Consider the following 23361-nt stretch of genomic DNA (forward strand, 5'->3'; position numbering starts at 1 on the left):
AATCAATATAAAAAAAGAAAACCCAAAACACCCCATACGCCATACCTCTTATCTCCTCCCCCATTATAGACCCCTAGTATTGGTGTGGTACATTTGCTACTATTGATGAGAGAATATCACTGTTAACTATAGTCCATAGTTTGCAATAGGTGCTTTTTCCCCATATATATATAATATATATAATATAATATATTATTGTTATTATATTAATAATTAATATTATTAATTAATAATTAATACTCTATTATTAATTCTTTGTGCAAGGTCATACATTTGTTCTAGTAAATGAAAGAATATATTTCTATTTGTAGTGTTAATCATAAACATCATCCACCATAAGGTTTACTGTGTTAAACATTTCTATATTTTAACCTAGCTTTCTTTCTAGTAACATACATGACTCTAAATAACCCTTTCGGCCATATTCACATACAATTCAGCACTATTATAATTCCAATAATGAGCTACCATCATTTCTATCTATTTCCAAGCATTTATGTTCAACCTTGTTGAAAATTCTGTACATATTAGGCAATTGCTCCCCATTCTCTAGCTTCATTCTATCTCTTGGTAACCTATATTCTTAGTTTTATGACTAAGTTTTATGACTATGAGCTATATATTCTAATTAGTTCATATTGGTAGAATCATACAATATTTGTCCTTTTGTGTCTGACTTATTTCCCTCAGCATTATGTCCTCAGGGTTCATCCATGTTGTCATGCGCTTCAGGACTTCATTCCTGCTGAGGAAGTCATTTTTACTGCTGAGTAATATTCCATTGTATATATACTGTATTTTTTTATCCATTCATTAGTTTATGGACACTTGGATTGTTCCCATCTTTTGGCAATTGTGAATAGCGCCACTATAAACATCAGTGTGCAAATATCTGTTCACGTCCCTGATTTCAGAGCTTTCCATCATTTTTAAAGTTGAATTTTCTTATTTCATCCCTTACCCAGTTTCTGCAATCTTTTCAACTGTCTTCCAAAGTTTTAAGGATGATGTCTTTCCCTCTTGTTTAAAGATTCTACTTGGAAATTTACCCTGAGGCATCTTACACCATCATCTTGATTGAGAGGACATCTTTCATAGCTCATTTTGATGCTTATTCTCATGAACGTATAGTAAGGCAATGTACAGATATGGAAAATCCAAAAGTGAGTTCTCACTGGAGGTGGGACCCTGTAGGTAAGATATTCTGGGGAGGAGAAAGGACTAGAAAAACATGGGTAAAGGACACTGTTGCTGACAGGGCGACATGAGAATTGACAGACACAGATTTCTGAAAATGGGAGCAGGGGACCCTTGAACTTCTAGAGCCAAGAGCCCCTTGCTAGTTTTGCTCCAGCTATTTTTTAGTGGTTACTTCAAAAGGCAGGAGGAAGTAACATCAATTTACTCTTTAATGTTAATTACAATTATGCCAATATGTAAAATACAAGAAAATGCAAAACCTTTTAAGCTAAGTTGTTTATCTGTGAAATCTCTTCAAAGAATAGCACATTCTAGCCCCCAGCCCTTTTACCCTTCAAAGCTTCCTTGTAGGAGACCTGAAGGTCAACAGGTCTGTTTCCCACATGTCCCCTTTATGTTCTGTTTGTATAATTCTTGTAGAATCATGTAGGCTTGCATCTGTTCTTTTATAGAACAATGTTTTGTCTCATGCATCTGAGGACTAAAAAGAATAGAATTAATATTAAGCATATTATTCCAATAGCCTTAACATAAAATGTTTCTATGTTTGTAAAATTTAATGTTTAGTTTAAAGTTTGATTATTGATGTTCATGTATAGTCCATTCCATAGTGATATACTTCCTAGGCTCAATGGAATTTTCCAAAAAGAATCCTGTAACGTCATGTGATTTAAGGATGGCCACGGTGAGCTGAATCCTACACCCTTCCAATGAATAGATGTATTACTAGAGGTTTGGATTGAATGCTTGATTCCATCAGTGTTATTTTTTATAGTCCATTTTAATCATTTTGTATCACATAGTTTACTGGAGTTCCATTTACCAACTGTAAACCCCTTAGGGGACCAGTCAGTTACAATTCCATAGGAACCATTAAGTAGCAACTCCCCAAAAGATAATTGGCATTTCCTCTAAAAATTCTTTTGTTTTTGTGTCAATTCGTCTGGGAGAACAGTAGGGCAAATGTGGAGCCCCAGTAACTATAATTGTTTGCATCTACCATGGGAATTAGCATACTCACTGTGACCGTTATAAGCAAGATCATGGCTGTCATTAAATTAGGGCCATTAATTGGAAGTCCTTACTGTCGTACTTGATTTTCTGCTTCTTGACTAAGTTTCTTGGGTTGTCCCCAAGTGGGAGGGGTTGCTTCTCTTGTTCTTGGAGTGGGCCCGCAAGCTGTTGTTTTCAGGCTCCAATTCTGCATCTGAAATGTTCTTGATATAAGGTGTTAATTACTTTGGATGTTAATGGAAGAGTAATTGAATTTAAATGAAAACTATTGAATTGCTTAGCTGTTTTTCTGGCTATGGTGATAAGTAAAGCTATGAGATTTATATATAAAGTAATTGATTTTGATTTTATAGATAGGTTGTAAAGACTGATTCACATAATAATGACAGATGGTTGGACTATTTAGCATTCCTTGAGGTAACACAGTCCATTGATATTGAATAGAAGGAGACTTATTATTTATAGAAAGTAATGTGAAAGAAAACTTTTCTTTGTCTGAATCTGCTAGAGGAATAGAGAAGAAACAGTCTTGTATGTCTATAACTATTAAAGCCCAGTTGGCTGGAATCATATTAGAAGGTGGAAGACCTGGCTGTAAAGGCCCATAGGTTGTGTAACAGCATTAATGGCTCGTAAATCAGTTAACATCCACTGATTTCCTGATTTCTTTTTTATTGGAAATATTGGAGAATTCCAAGGACTAAAAGATTCTTCAAGATGTCCTAAACTGAATTGCTCCTGAACTAAAGAATGCAGTGCCTGTAATTTTTCTAAAGTCAAAGGCCACTACTCAATCCATACAGGCTTGCTAGTAAGCCATTTTAAAGGCACTGATGAATGTGGTTGTGCTTGAACAGTTTTATTTAATTTTGGAGAAATTTGTACTAGTTCTTTATTATCCTGCTGTTTAATGCCTAAACCCCTTTTTGGATCATATCCCATTTGTTGCATTATATTTTGACTTTGTATGCAGTATACTCTTTGTGTCAGTTTTGGAATTTTTATCATAGATCCCCACTGTTCTAATATGTCTCTTCCCCATAAATTAAGAGGAATTGGTGCTATCAATGGCTGAATTGTAGCTTTTTGTCCTTCTGGGCCTTCACAGGGTAATATATGAACACTTTGCATTAAATGTTGTAGAGTTCCCAGTCCAACCACAATGGCGTCAGCTGGCTGTAGGGGCAATTTTGTAGGCCAATGCTGATGACTAATAATTGTTACATCAGCTCTGGTATCAATTAAGCCAGTAAATTTATGTCCTTGAATAATAATTTCACACATAGGATTTGACTCTTTAAGACGTTCTGTGAGAAAAATTCCAGTTTTTCCTGTACTACCAAATCTGGCAGTTCCGCTAACACGTTTAGAATTTCCTATGGCAACATATGGTAATAGTAATAATTGAGCAATTCTGTCACCTTTAAGGGCAGTCCACAGCACTTTGGAGGACATAAGTACTTGTATTTCGCCTCCTTAATCAGAATCTGTTACTCTAGTATGAACCTGAGCACCATTTAAATTTAAACTACTATATCATAATAAAAGACCTATAATACCTTGAGGAAGAGGACCAAATAAACCTGTTGGAATTTTTATAGGGGCTGTGTTGGATTGTAAATAAATTTCCACAGCCTAGGTAATGTCTACAGCTGCACTGCCAGTAGTAGATGGGGAAAGATCTAATATGGAGCATCTGAGGGGGGCAGAGGAGGTACAGCTAAGTAAGACTGGAGTTTTTATGGGATATGCTCCCTTTTTTGTTGGGGCTAGGAGCTTGCCCCTTTGGCAGTTTCCCATCAGTGTGGATCCATCTTTATGAAACAAGGAGCGACATTGATTTGCCCAATGCTGTCCTTTTTGACATTTTGGACAAAGTCCTGGTTGTTTGGTAACAGAGCATGTAGGAGTCATTTTATTACATTCTTTTTCAGTATGTCCTGGCTTTCCACAGGAATAACATTTTCCAGGAAAATGAGAATGAACTTGCAGCCCTGCCATAACTTGAGCCATCATTTCTGCTTTATATCCTTTGGTACCAATATCCTGACACAGTCTGATATATCCAGAAAAATCTGTTTTTCATTTAAATGGAGCTATAGCTCGCTGACAATTTTTATTGGTATTTTCATAAGCCAATAATTGTAATAAAGTGTCGGAAGCATCTGGACTACTAACCTGTCTTTTAATAGCATCTTATAAATGAGCTGTGGAATCAGGATATGGCTTTTTAGGTCCTTATAAGATTTTTTGAAAAGATTGTTTAGAGTTCCCTTTACTTTCAATTTGTTCCCAAGCTCGAAGACAACATCTTCGTAATTGATCAATGGCTTGGTCATTCATGGTAGATTGATTAATAACAGAGGAATAAGGACCACTACCCATAAGATGTTCATAAGAAATATTAACACGCTCTTTCCTATTTCTATTAGCCTGAATCTCAGCATGCTCCATCCACCAAGTACGAAACTGTAAATATTCTCCTGGTCCTAATACCATCTGGGTTAGTGTAGTCCAGTCAGTAGGAATTAATCTAGAGCCATCTGCAAGTCCTTGTACAATCCCCTGGGTAAAAGGAGAATGTATCCCATAAGATTGAATAGATTTTTTAAGTTCCTTTATTATATTAAATGGTATTGATTTGTGAGTATAAGTATATACTCCATCTAGGTAAGCAGCATCCTGCCCAGGAGGTAATTCCCCCTTTACAATTACTCAGAAAGCAAAAGAAACATCAATTGCTTCAAGATCTCCTTGCTGTCTAGCTTTTGTGATTCCTTGCTGTACTCCTGACAGGGGAACAGACTGAGCTATTTGTATCTCTTTAAAGAACGAATTTGTATTATGATTTGGTAAAGGAGGACCTGATGGTTTTACTGATGAAGGCACAATAGGAGCCTTGGAAAAGAAAGTTTTTTTCTTCAAATTTAAATTCATTATTTCCTGGTATTGAAAATTTATCATTAGGGAACTCTTCCTCTTTTTCTTCATATTGTTCATTATCAGAATCATCCGTTTGTGAAGGTTCAAGAACAGATTTTATCAACATCCATGTGAACCAAATAGTAACGAGTAAAGAAACCCCTTTCAAATACAATTGTTTTAATTCTTTCCCTACTCTGTCCCAATCCTGCAATTCTAGTGATCCTAATGATCACTAGAACAATTGAACAACATGAACAATGTTGATCAGTGGTCTTTAAAAGTTCTAAAATTTTTTATTCATCCACTTTAGCTCCCCCGACTCTCGATAGTTGTCGAAGGAGACTAATATAAGGTCTATATTTATCTGTACCTTCTGTATTACCCCTGTAACCCTCCTTATATTCCTTGAGGTTGTTTCATACAGAAACCACTTACTCGCTGGCCAGACTTTCCCCCTTGAGTTTCCACGATGCTGGAAATTCCTTTTATTTTCTTCAAGCGATGCTTCTGTCAGGAGCTGTAGCAGCAGCTCTTTGAGCCCCACGTTGGGCATCAAATGTTGCTGACAGGGCAACGTGAGAATTAAGACAGACACAGATTTCTTCAAATGGGAGAGGGGACTCTTAAACTTCTAGAGCCAAGAGCCTTTGCTAGTTTTGCTCCAGTGGTTACTTCAAAAGGCAAGAGGAAGTAAGATCAAGTTAATCTTTAATGTTAATTACCATTACGCCAATATGTAAAATACAAGAAAATGCAAAATCTTTAAAGCTAAGTTGTTTATCTATGAAATCTCTTAGAAGAATAGCACATTCTACCCCCCAGCCCTTTTACCCTTCAAAGCTTCCTTGTAGGAGAGGAGCTGCCTGCAGTGTTCTGCAAGAGCTACGTGACCCAGTATTCAGGGTCACCATCTCAAGGGTTAGCCTGAAGGTCAAAAGGTCTGTTTCCCACAGGACACCAACAATATTTAACTATGTGGTAGAGCAGACACTGGAAACACAAGTTAAAAAAACAAGTAACAGGGAGTGCTGGTGTATGTCAATGTACTGGGATATGGAATGGAGACTCCAAAATAATTATGTTTGGCAATTTCACTTTGGAAACAAAATTTTGTCAGCTTAGAAGTCAGTTGCATGTATTATCCAGCATTATGGGAATGTTTTTATTTTTGTACCAGTTCTATATTAATTCATGTAATTCCCCAGTATAATCATTCTCTCAGGAAGGTATACATGTTTTCATGTTATACAGACAGCTCTGGCCATAGAAGCACAAAGAGGCCAAGTAAATTGTGGAAGTTCTCAGAAGTGGTGAGAGATAGTTCCGGGATATTGAACTGTGATCTGACTTCAGGGTCTAAACATTTAATGGCTCCATTATGTTTCTGTGGCTGAAGGTGTGTCAGAAAATGGAGATACCAGTGATTCCTGACTTAGAGAATGCTACGTGGGTAATAAACTAGTTAATCTAAAATAGGGCCAAGATGTCACCTGGCAAATGCTCAATCAGTATGGGTAGATCTTAATAACATCTTCATTATCATCATTTTCGTTATCATCAGCATCATTGTTGAGTAGACATTTCCCAACACCAGAAGATTATTGAATTGGCTCCTTCTGGAGTAGATGACTTGGGATCAAAAGTTCAGGCCATGGACTCAGCACATGTGGATCCACCCCACATGCTGGACAATGTGTAAATATAGAGAAGACCTTTCCTACTTCGTAGGACTTTTCAAAGATAGACATGTTAATGAGTGTAAGGTACTTAGACATGAAACACCATGAGCCATCACTGTTGATATTTACATCTGGGATAATAAAGGCAGGTTTCTGCTGATAAGTGGCATAAGGGCAAGAGTTCAAGATGCTTTGGATATGTCACTGACCCATCCTTTACATCTTCCTCACCCCCTGTCTTTGTGATTCCTTTCCCATGTGTGTCTCTCCTTCTGGGTCTGTCTGTTTATTGACTAGGTGGATCTTCTATAACTTTAACCTAGTAAATAATAATAAACAGTAAAGATAGAGAAAGCTATATAAAACAATGTTGCCTTGTGTTCTACAGAAAATGTGCTTAAAATGGCATGATAAAATCTGTGGAGCACAATTAAATTTAATGCAGTTATAAAACGATGGTGAGGTAAAAAGTGCAACAGTAACACCAGATATCCAGGCTCCTGACTAACAAGAGCCACAGATATCACAGGCTAGGATATCCACTAGACAATATAGAAATGAGAATGGTTACCCAGTGGTTCCTTCTTTCTTCTCAGGCTAGACTCCAGGAATCTGCATTTGTGACAAGTGAAACATGGATTCTGATGTGGGCTGGCATCTTGAACATTGTGAAGGCTGGTTGATAAGCTAAAGACCACTTAAATATAGATCTGTTCCCCATCAGACCAGGCCAGGGTATCACTCCCAAGGTACTCACTTTACCCTTTGAATTGAAGACACCAGCTGAACATGTACACCATTTATGGGGTACAAACTAGCCTATTTTCTCTCGTTTATACATTTCCATTTTACTGGGACTTCCTTCCTATTCCCAACTTTACCTTGTTGGACTTTTCCTCGTCTTTCTGGAATTTACTTATAAATATAATCTTGGAAGTGTTTCCTGAATATTCAGTCCAACATTGGTCCCTGTTCTGTGTACCTTCAGATTTTCCCATTGCTCCAGCAAAGCATGCACCACTCTTCACTCTGATTCCTACCTTGACTTTCTCCTCTTGACTGCATGAGCTGAATAGAATAGAACACAGATAGCACCTGTCTGGATCACTCTTGTACCGAGTGCCCACACAAAAAAATACACCATATAAAGAAACTCTAAATATGATCCATGTATGTATTAATGAATAATAGTTAGAAAAAGTCTTTGATTTAGACATATCAACATTGGGCTACACTTTCTACACATTAGCACTTTGGGGTCAATAATTCTGTCTACCCTTCTAACTGGCAAAGGGATGGGAAACACTTAAGTCTTCCACCTAAAATTTAAATGAACAGCACGGTGAAGGAAGATCCTCCTGTACTCTGCCCCCAACACTTCTAAAAACCAGGGCCTCCCAGTGAAGTTTCAGGATCTGAGGACTCTGTCTCCCTACTGACAGCTTCTCTCTTTACTAACAGTCTGTCTTCTAATGGGACTCTTTCTCAATTCAGTGACTAGAGTTACAAATTGATGTAAATACCAACTACTACAGGAAATGCTTGAGGAGACTTAAAGGCAGAAGTCTACTCTGGGTCCATAGAATTGTCCTGGGGCCAGTGTCCAATCAAGTAATACTGAGAATATGGTTAAAAGAAAGCTGAAGTGTGTTATTCAGACATGGGAGGTGAACTATGTGTCCACCATGTCCCCTGTCACTTACCCTTGTCATATTACAATACTGTGGTTTGAGACTCCCATCTCCATTGTGTGGACACCTACCAATGTCCATATGATAGGGAAGGGCTACATGTTTAGCCAAAGAGGATATGCTGGGGAAAAGAGAGGAATTTTCCTCTTTACTGCTTAATTTTTAGACTCTGGATTTAGGTACAGACTAAATCTCATTAAGATTTATTCCATAGTGATAACCTTTCTTCCAGTAAGCATTTTTCTGCAGACAAGTAATTATAAATGCTTGAGCACTTTAGAGAATTCAATAAAACAATGGCAATTTTAATTATATTTTAGTAAAGTTAGGTTTCAGTTTGCTAAGTCTTCAGAAATTGATCGGCTTTTTCAAAGGAGATTTATTAAGTTACAATTTTACAGTTTTAAGGCCATGGAAATGCCCAATTTAAGGCATCAGCAAGAGGATGCCTTCACACAAGAAGAGCCTATCATGTCCAGGGTTTCTCAGCAGACATCGCCATGTCTGCTGGCCCTTCTGTCCTGGGTTGGTTTCCAAATGGCTCTTTCAGCATCTGTGGGTCCTTCTGGCCTCTCCTGGGTTGTTTTCCCTCTCTGAGCACCTGTAGGTCCTCTCATACCTTCTCCGGGGCAAACTCTGGATTTCATCTCTTAGCTTCTTTCAGCTTTCTCCAGGTTCTGGGTCCTTTAGTTTCTGTGAATCCTTGCTTAGCATCAACCAGGAAAATTCTGTCTCCAAGCATCTGTGCTTTTTCTAAAAGGTTTCCCTCAACTCTGGTAAGCTGATTAAGACCCACCCTGAATAGGTGGTGTCACATCTCCATGGAAAAACCTAATCAAAAGATCCCACCAAGCAATAGTTCTGCACCCACAAGATTGGATTAGAAGAACATGGCTTTTCTGGCATACATAACAGTCTCAAACCAGTACAAGTTATTTTCAAAGATTATATCTACATATTAAAAGCAATCAGATTTGTCTGTTTTTAACTATATTGAATGTTGTGAATTATAATATCTAATTACATTTCTTTGGGACTGTTATTTCTATGAAAAACAAATGTCCATTGTTACAGGTAGATAAAATTTTAAAAGTCTGTTGGATTACTAGTTCAATTCTTTATGGTTCTCATCAATTTGCATATATTTTCCTAATTTGAAAGCATGGGAAGGTCATCAGGTCATAATAAATTCTGCTTGAAACCTTAATGTACATAAGACATAAGTCTGTTTACTTTGAATGTACTAATTCATCTTTTTTTTTTTTACCAAATATTGCATAGAGGATAGACATAATTATAGTTCACATAAAAAATGAGAAATGTTAGTGTTCTAGTTTGCTAAACTGCTGGATTGCAGTATACCATAAATGGAATGGCTTTTATAAAGGAAATTTAAGTTACTAGTTTACAGTTCTAAACCTATAAAATTGTCCAAACTAAGGTATCCAGGAAAAGATACCTTAATTCAAGGAAGGCTGATGGATTAGGAACACCTCTGTCAGCTGGGTAGTCATGTGGCTGGCATCTGTTGGTCCCTTGCTCCTGGGCTTCATTGCTTTCAGCCTCTGTTCCTGCGGAGGTCCTCACTTTGCTCCTCCAGGTCTATTTTTCACCTCTTCGCTTCCTTTGGCTCTCTCCAAGTTCTGACTTGCTTAACATCTCATGGCAACATCTGCTGGTTTCCAAACATCTCCAAACATCTATCTCTCTGTTCTCCAAGTGTTGGCATCTGTAGCAGATCTGCTCAGAAGTTCCTGTTGATTCTGTCATTTCTTGCTCTTTCTAAAATGTTTTATCTTTTAAAGGATTACGGTAAACCAATCAAGATGCACCTGGAATGGGTGGAGCCACATCTTCATCTAATCAAAAGGTCACACCCGCAATTGGGCACGCCACATCTCCAAGGAGATAATCTAATCAAATGTTTCCAGCATACATTATTGAATCAAGATTAAACAAAATGGTTGTTCACACAAGAATGGGTCAATATTTAAACATGGCTTTTCTCGGGTACATAAAATATTCAAAGTGGCACAGTTAGGCAAAGCAAGTATAGCAACCTGACCAACATCTGACAGTGTCGTAGTCAGGTTCATGTGTCAACTTGGCCAAGTGGTGGTACCTGTTTGTCTGGTTGGGCAAGTGCTGGCCTGTCTGTTGCAATGAGGACATTTCATAGAATTAGATGATGATCATGTCAGCTGCATCCACAGCTGATTCCATTTGTAATCAGCCAAGGGGAGTGTCTACTGCAATGAGTGATGCTCAATCTAATCACTTCCACTTAAAAGGAAGCGTTTTAAGGAGGATTCAGAAGAGACAGTCTCTCTTCTTGCTTCAGCCGGTGAGCCTTTCCTGTGGAGTTCATCCAGACCCTCCATTGGAATTGTCAGCTTCACTACCTGCCCTGCGGATTTTGGACTCTGCGTTCCCACAGTTATGTGAGATGCTTTTATAAATTTTATATTTGCAACTGTTTCCTGCTGATTCTGTTTCTCTAGAGAACCCTAACTAATAAAACTTGGTACCGAGAGTGGTTCTGAAGAAACAGATTCTTAAAAATGGGTTTTCATGAATGTTTTTGTACTCTGACTGGACTCAAAGGCACTAAGGATTATTAATAATAATAAAAAACAAATCAGAATGACACCCCCAATCCATGGAGTAAGTTGGCAAAAGAGATAGTCAAAATATCACCATTTGATTCTGCTAATGCTTCGCTTGTACGAAGCCAGGCTCTGGGGGATAATGTTTTTGAAACCTTACGGAGTTTTGTGGAAATAAGAGGTATAGAGATGTTGGCTGGCTGTTGTTAGATACACTGGATACATTAAGGAGTGAAAAGGATGGGCTTAAGGCTTCAAACGAGGGGCTTAAGCACCATCTGACAGATGTAGAAGTTTCTATGAGTATCCTAAAGGAAAATCTTATTTCCTATAGCCATAGACTTAAGATCTCCAAAAATCAAACTCAGAATCTTATTGTTAGAGTAGCAACTTTACAACATAAACTGAAATCTCAGTGTTGCATGGTGTCTGCCGTCAAAGTGAGGGCATTGATTGGAAAGGAGTGGGTCCCTGAAAAATGGAATGTGACATATGGATTGATAATGATGGCGGGGGTGAGGTTGAACCCCTAGGTCATGCTGAGTCTTCTCTAGATGACCCTGTAATAGTCTACTCTGAGGACATACCCACCCCACCTCCAGCCTTCCTTGAGGAGTTGGCCACCCAACCTTCTGCTGAAGGGATTAGCCCTAGAGTGACTAATCCTGTTTCACCAGGTAAAACTGCAAATGAATGCCCTGAAGCAAATGTCTTGGAAGATATTTCTAACTCTTTTCATGACCTACCCCCATGACCCCTCATTTCTTCCAGACCTATAACTAGACTAAAGTCCCAACAGGCCCCAAAGGTGAGGTACAAAGTATCACAAAGAACTGTATGAGTTTTCCAATTTAAATAGACAGAAATCAGGGGACTATGTGTGGCAATGGATTTTAAGGGTGTGAGATAATGGTGGGAGGAATATAAGGCTGGATCAGGCTGAATTTATTGATATGGGCCCACTAGTCAGAGATTCTGCATTCAATGTTATAGCTCAAGGGGATAGAAAAGGTATTAACTGTTTGGATGGTTGGTTGAAACGTGGATCAAAAGGTGGCTGACATTACCTGAGGTTGAAACGCCAGAACTGCCCTGGTATAGTGTAGATGAGGAGATCCAGAGGCTTAGAGAAATTGGAATGTTAGGGTGAATTTATCATACAAAATCTGCTCTTGCACCCCAGGAATGTCTGGAGGATGCAGCCTTTACCAGAACAGTGAGAAATAAATTTGTGAGACTAGCAGCATCATCCCTGAAGAGCTGTGTAGTTGCACTTCTCTGTAGGTCAGATATTACTGTGGCAACTGCTGTTGCTGAGCTGGAATCCTTAAACACAATGGGGATGACCAGATCCCGAGTTGGCAGAAGCCAGGTGGCAGCACTTAATCGCCAAAGACAGGGTAGACATGGCTGTTATAATAGACATCAAACTCAAAGCAGGAGTCAAAATTGTGTGAGTTGCAGAGATTTGTGGCAGTGGTTAGTATATCATGGAGTACCTAGAAATACAACAGAAGGGCATTCTACTAAATTCTTGCTCAAGCTGTATAAACAAAAGAGTTCTAGGTCAAGTGAACAGAAGTCTAACCTGTTTTGAATTACAAAAACACAGACCCAGAGCCCCTTGAATGAAGGGGAGGCCAGGTCCCTTTGGGGGAGAACCCTGTTACACTGCCACAGATTTATACTGTTAATCTTCCTCCAAGCCTTCCCCAAGGAGACTGATGGTCTTTTACCAGGGTAACTGTGCACTGGGGAAAAGGGAATGATCAGATATTTCAGGGATTATTATACAGTGGTTCAGAAGTGACATTAATTCCAGAGGACCCAAAATGTCACTCTGGTCCACCAGTCAGAGTGGGGGTTTATGGAGGCCAGGAGATCAATGGAGTTTTAGCTCAGGTCTGTCTCACAGTGGGTCCAGTGGGCCCTCAGACCCATTCTGTAGTTATTTCCTGAGTTCCAGAATGCTTAATTGGAATAGACATACCGAGCAACTGGCAGAAACCCCATATTGGCTCTCTAACTCATGCAGTGAGGGCTATTATGGTGGGAAAGGCCAAGTGGAAGCCACTAGAACTGCTCCTACCTAGCAAAATAGTAAATCAGAAGCAATACTGGATTCCTGGAGGGATTGCAGAGATTACTGCTACTCTTAAGGACTTGAAGGATGCAGGGGTGGTGATTCCCACCACATCCCCATTCAACTCTCCTATATTGGCCTGTGCAGAAAACAGATGAGTCTTGGAGGATGATAGTGGAATATCGTAAGCTCAACCAGGTGGTAACTCCAATTGCAGCTGCTGTTCCAGATGTGGTATCACTGCTTGAGCAAATCAATACATCCCATGGTACCCCGGTATGCAGCTATTGATCTGGCAAATGCTTTTTTCTTAATAGCTGTTAGTAAGGACCACCAGAAACCATTTGCTTTCAGCTGGCAAGGTCAACAATATACTTTCACTGTCCTACCTCAGGGATATATCAACCCCCCAGCCCTATGTCATAATCTTGTCGACAGGGACCTTGATCATTTCTCCCTCCCACAAGATATCACACTAGTCCATTATATTGATGATATCATGTTGATTGGACTTAGTGAGCAAGAAGTAGCAACTACTCTAGACTTAGTGGTAAGGCGTTTGCATGTCTAGAGAATGGGCAATAAATCCAACAAAAATATAGGGGCCTTCCACCTCAGTGAAATTTCTAGGTGTCCATTGGTGTGGGGCATGTTGAGATATCCCTTCTAAGGTGAAGGATAAATTGCTGCATCTGGCCCCTCCTATGACCAAAAAAGAGGCACAACACCTAGTTGGTCTCTTTGGATTTTGGCAACAACATATTTCTCATTTGGGTGTGCTACTCTGGCCCATTTATCGAGTGACCAGAAAAGCTGCTAATTTTGATTGTGGACCTGAACAAGAGGAGGCTCTGCGACACGTCTGGGCTGATGTACAAGCTGCTCTGCAGCTTGGGCCATATGATCCAGCAGATCCAATGGTGCTGGAAGTGTCAGTGGCAAATAGAGATGCTGTTTGGAGCCTTTGGCAGGCCCCTATAGGAGTATCACAATGCAGACCCTTAGGATTTTGGAGCAAAGCCTTACCATCTGATACAGATAACTACTCTCCTTTTGACAAACAGGTTTTAGCCTGCTACTGGGTCTTAGTAGAGATTGAACACTTAACCATGGGCCACCAAATTACCATGAGACCTGAGCTGCCTATCATGAGCTGGGTGTTGTCTGACCCACCAAGCCATAAAGTTGGACATGCACAGCAGTACTCTATTGTAAAATGGAAATGGTATATACGAGATAGGGCCAGAGCAGGTCCTGAAAGCACAAGTAAGTTACATGAGGAAGTGGTCCAAGTTACATGGTCTCCCCTCCTGCCACATTACGTTCTCTTTCCCAGACCAGAGCTATGGCCTCTTGAGGAGTTCCTTAAAGTGAATTGACTGAGGAAGAGAAAATTCGAGCCTGGTTTACAGATCATTCAGCACGATGTGCAGGTATCACCTGAAAGTGGACAGCTGCAGCACTACAACCCCTTTCTGGGTTGTCCTTGAAGAACAGTGGTGAGGGGCAATCCTCCCAGTGGGCAGAACTTCAAGCAGTGCACCTGGTTGTCCATTCTGCTTGGAAGGAGAACTGGCCAGAGGTGTATTTGTATACTGACTGATGGGGTGTTGGTAATGGTTTGGCTGGATGGTCAGGGACTTGGAAAGAACATAATTGGAAAATTGGTGACAAAGAGGTCTGGGGAAGAAGTATGTAGATAGACCTTTCTGATTGGGCTAAAAACATAAAGATATTTGTGTCCCTTGTGAATGCTTACCAGAGGGTGATTTCAGCAGAGGAAGGTTTTAATAATCAAGTGGATAAGATAACCCGTCTGTGGATACCAATCAGCCTCTTTCCCCAGCAACTCCTGTCATTGCCCAATGGGCTCATGAACAAAGTGGTCATGGTGGTAGGGATGGAGGTTATGCATGGGCTCAGCAACATGGACTTCCACTCACCAAGGTTGACTTGGCTATAGCCACTGCTGAGTGCCCTATCTGCCAGCAGCAGATAAGGCACCATTCCCTCAGGTGACCGATCAGCTACATGGTGGTAGGTTGATTACACTGGACCACTCCCTTCATGGAAGGGGCAGTGATTTGTTCTAACTGGAATAGACAGATACTCTTGATATGGGTTTGCTTTCCCTGCATGCAATGCTTCTGCCAAAACTACCATCCGTGGGCTTGCAGAGCACCTTATCCATCATCATGGAATTCCACACAGCATTGCTTCTGATCAAGGAACACACTTCACACCAAATGAAGTGCGGGAATGGGCACATGCTCATGGAATTCTCTGGTCTTACCATGTTCCCCATCATCTAGAAACAGCTGGATTGATAAAATGGTGGAATGGCCTTTTGAAAACCCAGTTATGGTGCCAACTAGGTGGCAATACCTTGAAGGGCTGGGGTAATGTTCTCCAGGAAGCTGTATATGCTCTGAATCAGCATCTGCTCTATGGGGTTGTTTCTCCAATAGCCAGGATCCATGGGTCCAGGAAACAAGGGGTGGAAATGGGAGTGGTACCACTCACTATTGCCCCTAGCAATCCACTATGAAAATTTTTGCTTCCTCTCCCTGCGACCTTTAACTCTACTGGTCTACAGATTTTAGTTCCAGAAGGGGTAATGATTTCATTGAACTGGAATCTAAGACTGCCACCTGGTCACTTTGGGCTACTTATGCCCCTGGATCAACAAGTGAAGAAGGGGATTACATTATTGTCTGGGCTGACTGACCCTGACAACAGTAGTTGGACTGCAACTACACAATGGAAGTAAAGAAGAGTTTTCTTGGAATATAGGAGATCCTCTAGTGCGTCTTTTAGTACTACTGTGCCCTGTGATTAAAATCAATGGAAAACTGCAACAACCCAGTTCCGGCAGGACTACCAATGGCTCTGAAACTTCAGGAATGAAGGTTTGAGTCACCCTACCAGGCAAAGAAGCATAGCCAGCTGAAATGCTTGCTGAGGGTAAAGGGATCATGGAGTGGGTAGTGGAAGAAGGTAGTGATAAATATGAACTATGACCATGTGATCAGTTACAGAAACAAGGACTGTAATGCTGTTTTGTTTGTGTTATACTCTTTAAGTTGTAAGATATAAAGTTTAAGAATGAATAATACCTAAGGACTTGTACCCTATTCTGGAGAGATTTAATGCGTTTCCAGTTATATGCAGGACAGTTGAATATTGTTAGGTGAAAACAAAAATGGGTGTTTTATTGTTTTTTATTTTGAATTTAGGTATGGTTTAAGGTGATACGTGTAGCTGCCAGGTTGAGAAGGGGTGAACTGTTATGGTCAGGTTCATGTGTCATCTTGGCCACTTTGTGGTACCTGTTTGTCTGGTTGGGCAAGTGCTGGCCTGTCTGTTGTGATGAGAACATTTCATAAAATTAAATCATGATCATGTCAGCTGCATCCACAGCTGATTCCATTTGTAATCAGCTAAGGGGTGTGTCTTCTGCAATGAGTGATGCTTAATGTAATCACTGGAAGCCTTTTAAGGAGGATTCAGAAGAGACAGGCTCTCTTCCTGCTTTAGCCAGCAAGCCCCTCCTGTGGAGTTCATCCAGACCCTCCATCGGAATCGCCAGCTTCACAACCTGCCCTGTGGATTTTGGACTCTGCGTTCCCACAGTTACGTGAGACACTTTTTAATAAATTTTATATTTGTGAGTGTTTCTTGTTGATTATGTTTCTCTAGAGAACCCTAACTATACAGACAGTTAATAAAATTTGCCATTCAGAGTCATCCTCAGGACGTCTCAGAGGAACAGGGATTTTAAACTCCAGTGATAGGTAGAATCCACTTATTATTTCCACTCCACAGATTAGAAAATAAATGTGAGTACAGAAAGGCTAAGCCACTCCAAAAACTCTTATCTATTCATTCAATCCTCCATTTTCTGACAGATTATCCTATTTCCACTTCTGTAGTGACAAGGTTTTGAGAGAATTAGTACACAAACCCTCTGTTCTCTTTTAAATTTGGACTTGTATTTCATTTTGCTCAGCCAATTCCTGTTTTGAAAGATCTTTACCATCCTCTTCTACAATGACATGGTCCTCTTTGGGTTTTTTTGTTTGAGATCAGGTACTGATGTCTGGGCTTAGTGATTTCCCTTCTAATTGATGACAGTAATAACTATGTAATTAAAGATAGAAATATCTGAATCTTCCAGATACTGGTCATCTGGTAACATTTTCTAATTAACATGGGCCATAGGTTTCACTCCTAATTAAAATGAAAATCTAATTTATACTACCATTCACTCCATCCTCCATATCTTGATTTATCAGGACAATTTCTGATCTTCAAGCTGGTGACAAGGGTAGTTGGACAGAGTCTAAATCCTCTAGATCACCTGATTAAGAAATAAATCTCAGTTTCTACTAGAAAACATAAAAGGAATCCAATTATTTCCTCACTCTTTTAATAATAGATAAGGCTGATGAGGCTGAGACACCCGATTCCTGGTATTCTAGGATTTCCATCCTGACAGACTCCTGGAACACATTTAGATACTTGAATCAATGTTTGATCCTACTTAACACTAAGGAGCGATGATGTTCAAACAGCAGTAAAAATCTCCATGACCAAGGTCTTCTCCCAGTTCTTGATTATCTCAGTCAGTGAGTTTTATTCCTCATTTCTGATATCCATATTGGGAAGCAGTGAAGCCCGTTGATCCCTTCCTTCTTAGGCAGAAGAAAACATTGGGAGCAAGAGGAGGCCACAAGAGAAGGGAGTCATACTGGTTTCCTCTGCTCCTCCTCTATGTTAAAAGTTAGGTTCACCCAAGGAATTACTGAATCAGTGGTGGGAGGAGCTATTGTAATTGGCTTCCTTAAAAGGGAACCTGGTGGCCCTGGTCCTAATAGTCTTACTCAAATATGCCAGCACATTCCTGCCCAGGAATGGTACAGGACTGTGACTTAGGTCCTTTGACACAGTCCTTCAACTCTTCACCCAGAGGTGGGCTTGAGCAGTCATGTGCTGACTGATAAGAGCCTCTGAGTAGATATTTAGAAGTTTTGTTAAGACAGCTGTGAAAACTTTGGTAGCTTGAAATACATATGTAGATGTATGTACGTGTGTGTGTGTACATATGTGTACATTGTGTAAATCAGAAAATAAAATAAAGCCATGTTGGGTATTTTTGGTAGCGGTGGTGTTCAGAAACCAGGTTATTAACATGACTGTGATATTCTCTTGATATCAATGATCCATTCTCTAATAAGACACAAAAATGTGTTTCCTTGCTAGCCATTGATGTTATTAAGAGATGATATAATCTCTAGCATTCATTAATGTAATAAGAAGGAATTAAAGAAAAAAACCTTAATAAATAGGACTTCAAAGTTGAGTTACAATACAATAAGTTTTGAGAAAAGAATGGAAAATTGACTTTTTTCCATTTTATGCTAAATGCTAAAACTTCAAGGGGAAAAACAAAGTAAAACCATTTCAGAGAAGAGAACCATTGAGATATAAAATAAAATAAAACAAACTGCTTAAAGTCACTCATATACATGAACAAACCTGACAGTTAGCAAAAGGAAAAAAAATAAAACCTTTCTAAATGAATAAGAGAGATCTTGAAAGCTATTGCAGACCCACAACTGAAAAAATCGGTATTACTAGTAAAGGTAACTAAGTGACATAGCTTTGGTGCCATTAGGATGGGTAAGTGCACAGTTCAGGCTTTCCTTTCAGACCTTTTAAATAGCCACTGCCTCGACTGAAAGGGGGAAGAGAGAAGAACAAAATAAAGTGTCAGTGGCTGAGAGATTCCAAACAGAGTCAAGAGGTTATCCTGGAGGTTATTCTTACACATTAAATAGATACCACATTTTTAGTTAAGGCATTACAGAGAGGCTGGAGGGAACTGCCTGAAAATGTAGAGCTGTGTTCCAGTAGCCATGTTTCTTTAAGATGATTGTATAATGACACAGTTTTCGCAGTGTAACTGTGTGATTGTGAAAACCTTGTGTCTGATGCTTCTTTTGTCTACCTTATGGAGAGATCAGTAAAACATATGGATTAAAAATAAATGAATAATAGGGGGAATGAATATTAAAATAAATTTAATAGATTGAAATGGTAGTGATCAATGAAAGGGAAGGGTAAGGGGTATGATATGTATGAATTTTTTCTGTTTTTATTTCTTTTTCTGAATTGATGCAAATGCTCTAAGAAATTATCATGATGATGAATATACAACTATGTGATAAAAAACGTTCATATTGTATTTGATTGGTTTTATTAATAAAAATTTTAAAAATAAATTGCTACTGCACTGTTTTGAAGCTATTATGTACCCAGAAAAGCCATGTCCTTTAATCCTCATTCAATATTGCTGGGTGGAGTCATTTTGATTTCCATGGAGATATGATGCACCCAATTGTGAGTGGTAACTTTATTAGATGATTTCCATGGAGATGTGTCACCATCTCTTCAAGGTGGGATTGCTTACTGGAGCCCTTTAAGAAGGAACCACTTTGGAAAAAACTTCAGAGTCAGGGACTTCTGGGCCAAGATAGCGGCTTAACAATGTGCGCATTTTAGTTCGTCCTGCAGAACAACTACTAAATAACCAGGAATAGTACAGAACAGCTCCTGGGGGCACATCAGTGACTGGACACACAGCGTACCCCAGTCTGGACCAGCTGGACTGGCTGCAAGCTCTCCCCCAGAACCGTGAGTACCCAAAGCTGCAGTGGCTGGCACCCCTCCCCCACAGGCTGCTTCCCAGAGGGGAAAGGAAAGAGACTTTACCAGCAGCAGGGACTGAGCACAATCAATTGCCAATTTTGGAATTAATTAACAAATTCTGACTACTAAAAATAGGCCTCCAGCTTAGGTGAACCTGGTCAAAGCAGAGGTTACTCATTTTTGCCCCAGCACCAAGGGGGTAGGGCTGACAGGAAAAGGGAAAAAAAAATAAAGAAGGAAACAGGTTTTTGTGGCTGTGTTTCTACAAAGGCTTGACTGCCTCTGGATATAGTAACAGGACTTCTCAGGCTGCAGCTGCCCCAGGCATAGGCAGAAGCGAGCTCATTTGGGGGCGTGTCTGGAGTCTGTGCCTTCCCCAGGGGAGGGGTGAAGCCCAACTCAGGTGGAATCCCTCCTTTAAGGAACTCAGACACCAGGGGTTGGTAATTTGAAGCCATTAAAACCAGCCTACAACCTCTCCTCTGTCTCCACCATGCCCACAGCAGGGAGAATCCACCAAAGTTAAAGGTACTGCATCATCTTATGCTGGTGCAACCTGCAGGCAGACAAGCACCACATACTGGACAGGATAAGAAAAACAGAGTCCATAGACTTCACAGGAAAGTCTTTCAACCTGCTGGGTCTCACCCTCAGGGAAAACCGATGCAGGTGACTCTTTCCTCCTGATAGGAGGCCAGTTTGGTCTGGGAAAATCCGGCTGGGGTCTACAATACCTAAGTAGACCCTCCTAAGGTGGGGGGGGGGGGGAGGCACCATACAAGCAGGGCAAGAAACAAGAAAACAAGAACTGAAAAATTCTCCTCTGTTAAACAAAACTTAAGCTAAAGGTCCAGATAAAGCTGAACTGAATGTCAAAAAACAGATAGATAACAAATTCATCCAGCAAGAAAACCCTAGGTAAAAGAAGTGAGAGCAATCTCCAGAATAAACTAATTAAGGCAATTAAATGCCTAGAAGCCAGCAAAAAAATAACAAATCACACTAGGAAAATTGAAGATGTGGCCCAGTCAAAGGAACAAACCAACAACTCAAATGACATACAGGAGCTGAAACAATTAATTCAGAATATATAAACAGACATGGAAAACCTCATTCAAAACCAAATCAGTGAATTGAGGGAGGATATAAAGAAGGCAAGGAATGAACAAAAAGAAGAAATGGAAAGTCTGAAAAAACAAATCACAGAACTTATGGGAATGAATGACACAGTAGAAGAGATGAAAAAAACAATGGAAACCTACAATGGTAGATTTCGAGAGAGAGAACATAGGATAGTGAACTGGAGGATGGAACATCTGAAATCTGGGAAGAAAGAGAAACTATAGGAAAAAAATGGAAAAATATGAGCAGGGACTCATGGAATTGAAAGACAATATGAAGCTCATGAATATACTTGTTATGGGTATCCCAGAAGGAGAAGAGAAGGGAAAAGGAGGAGAAAAACTAATGGAGGAAATTATCACTGAAAATTTCTCAACTCTTTTGAAAGACTTAAAATTACAGATCTGAGAAGCGCAGTGTACCCCAAAGAGAATAAATCGAAATAGACATACTCCAAGACATTTATTAATCAGAATGTCAGAGGTCAAAGAGAAAGAGAGAATCTTGAAAGCAGCAAGAGAAAAGCAATCCATCACATACAGGGGAAGCCCAATAAGACTATGCATAGATCTCTCAGCAGAAACCATGGAGGCAAGAAGACAGTGGGATGATATATTTAAAGTATTAAAAGAGAAAAACTGCCAACCAACAATTCTGTATCCAGCAAAATTGTCCTTCAGAAATGAGGGAGAAATTAAAATATTTTCAGACAAAAAAACCACTGAGAGAATTTGTGACCAATAGACCAGCTCTGCAAGAACTACTAAAGGGAGCTCTAGAGACAGATACGAAGACAGAAGAGAGGTATGGAGAAGAGTGTAGAAAGGAGAACTATGAGTAAAGGTAAAAAGAACGAAAATTAGATATGACATATAAAATCCAGAAGGCAAAATAGTAGAAGAAAGTACTACCTATGCAGTAATAACATGGATTACTGTTAATGGATTAAAGTCCCCAATCAAAAGACATAGTCTGGCAGAATGGATTAAAAAACAGGACCCAACTATATGCTATCTCTACTCAAAGGACATGAGGGCAAAGATACAAATGGACATTTGCACACCAATGTTTATAGCAGCATTATTTACAATTACCAAGAGATGGAAGCAGCCAAAATGTCCATCAACAGATGGTTGGCTAAACAAACTGTGGCATATACATAAGATGGAATATTATGCAGCTGTAAGACAGATAAAGTTATGAAGTATGTAACAACATGAATGGACCTTGAGAACATTATGCTGAGTGAGACTAGCCAAAAACCAAAGGACAAATACTGTATGGTCTCACTGATACGAACTGACATTAGTGAATAAAGTTGGAATATTTCATTGGTAACAGAGACCATCAGGAGATAGAAATAGGGTAAGATATTGGGTAATTGGAGCTGAAGGGATATAGACTGTGCAACAGGACTGGATACAAAAACTCAGAAATGAACAGCACAATACTACCTAACTGTAATACAATCATGTTAAAACACTGAATGAAGCTGCATGTGAGAATGATAGAGGGAGGAGGGCTGGGGCATAAATGAAATCACAAAGAAAAATAGATGATAAAGATTGAGATGGTATAATCTAGGAATGCCTAGAGTTTATAATGATTGTGACTAAATGTATAAATTTTAAAAATATTTTTGCATGAGAAAGAACAAAAGAATGTCATTACTGCAGTGTGCTGAAAATAGATGGTAATTAATATTTTAAAATTTCAACTTATGTGAGACTAAAGCAAAAAATGTTTATTTGGTTAAAAAAAAAAACAAAACACTTTAGAGTCACCTAAACCTACAGAGCCCACAGCACAGACACAGCCCCAGGGAAGCCATTGAAGATTCCTGAAGAGAAAGCTAGCAGACATCCTCATGTGCCTCTCCAGCTATGAGAGAAGCCCCAAATATCAGTGGCCTTCTTGAATCAAGGTATCTTTTCCTGGATGTCTTAATTTGGACATTTGTATAACCTTGCCATAATTTGGAAATTTTCATGGACTTAGAACTGTAAACTTGCAACTTAATAAATTCCCCCTTTTAAAAGCATTCTGGCAGCTTACAAACTAAAACAGATTTTGGTACTGGAGAAGTGGAATGCTGCTCCAGTTTGCAAATACTAGATATGTTGGAACATTTTGTTTGTTTTTGTTTTTGTGTGGGGAATGGATAAGTGGAAAGATTGTGGAGGAACTGTGAGGACCTTAACGGAAAAGTCCTGGAGTGCTATGAAGACCCTGTTGGTATATATAGAACCACTGCCACTCTGGACAAAAGAGGACAGAAAAGGACAAATTGGAGTTTGCAGATTGAGAGTCCTGGAAACTATGTTGAAACC

The 23361-nt window shown here is 39.5% G+C and overlaps 1 protein-coding gene across 1 annotated transcript in view; it reads left to right on the top strand.

Annotated features, from left to right (window-relative positions):
* The first annotated feature begins 231 nt into the window (after positions 1-231).
* LOC143674120 (uncharacterized) overlaps positions 232-23361 on the top strand; it is an 82291-nt gene continuing 59161 nt past the window's right edge. Inside the window, exon 1 of the mRNA XM_077149444.1 lies at positions 232-19894. The gene's annotated coding sequence lies outside the window, so the exon portion shown is untranslated. The remainder of the gene's footprint in view (positions 19895-23361) is intronic.

The sequence above is a fragment of the Tamandua tetradactyla genome, chromosome 2, assembly GCF_023851605.1.
Source record: "Tamandua tetradactyla isolate mTamTet1 chromosome 2, mTamTet1.pri, whole genome shotgun sequence".
NCBI lineage: Eukaryota > Metazoa > Chordata > Mammalia > Pilosa > Myrmecophagidae > Tamandua > Tamandua tetradactyla.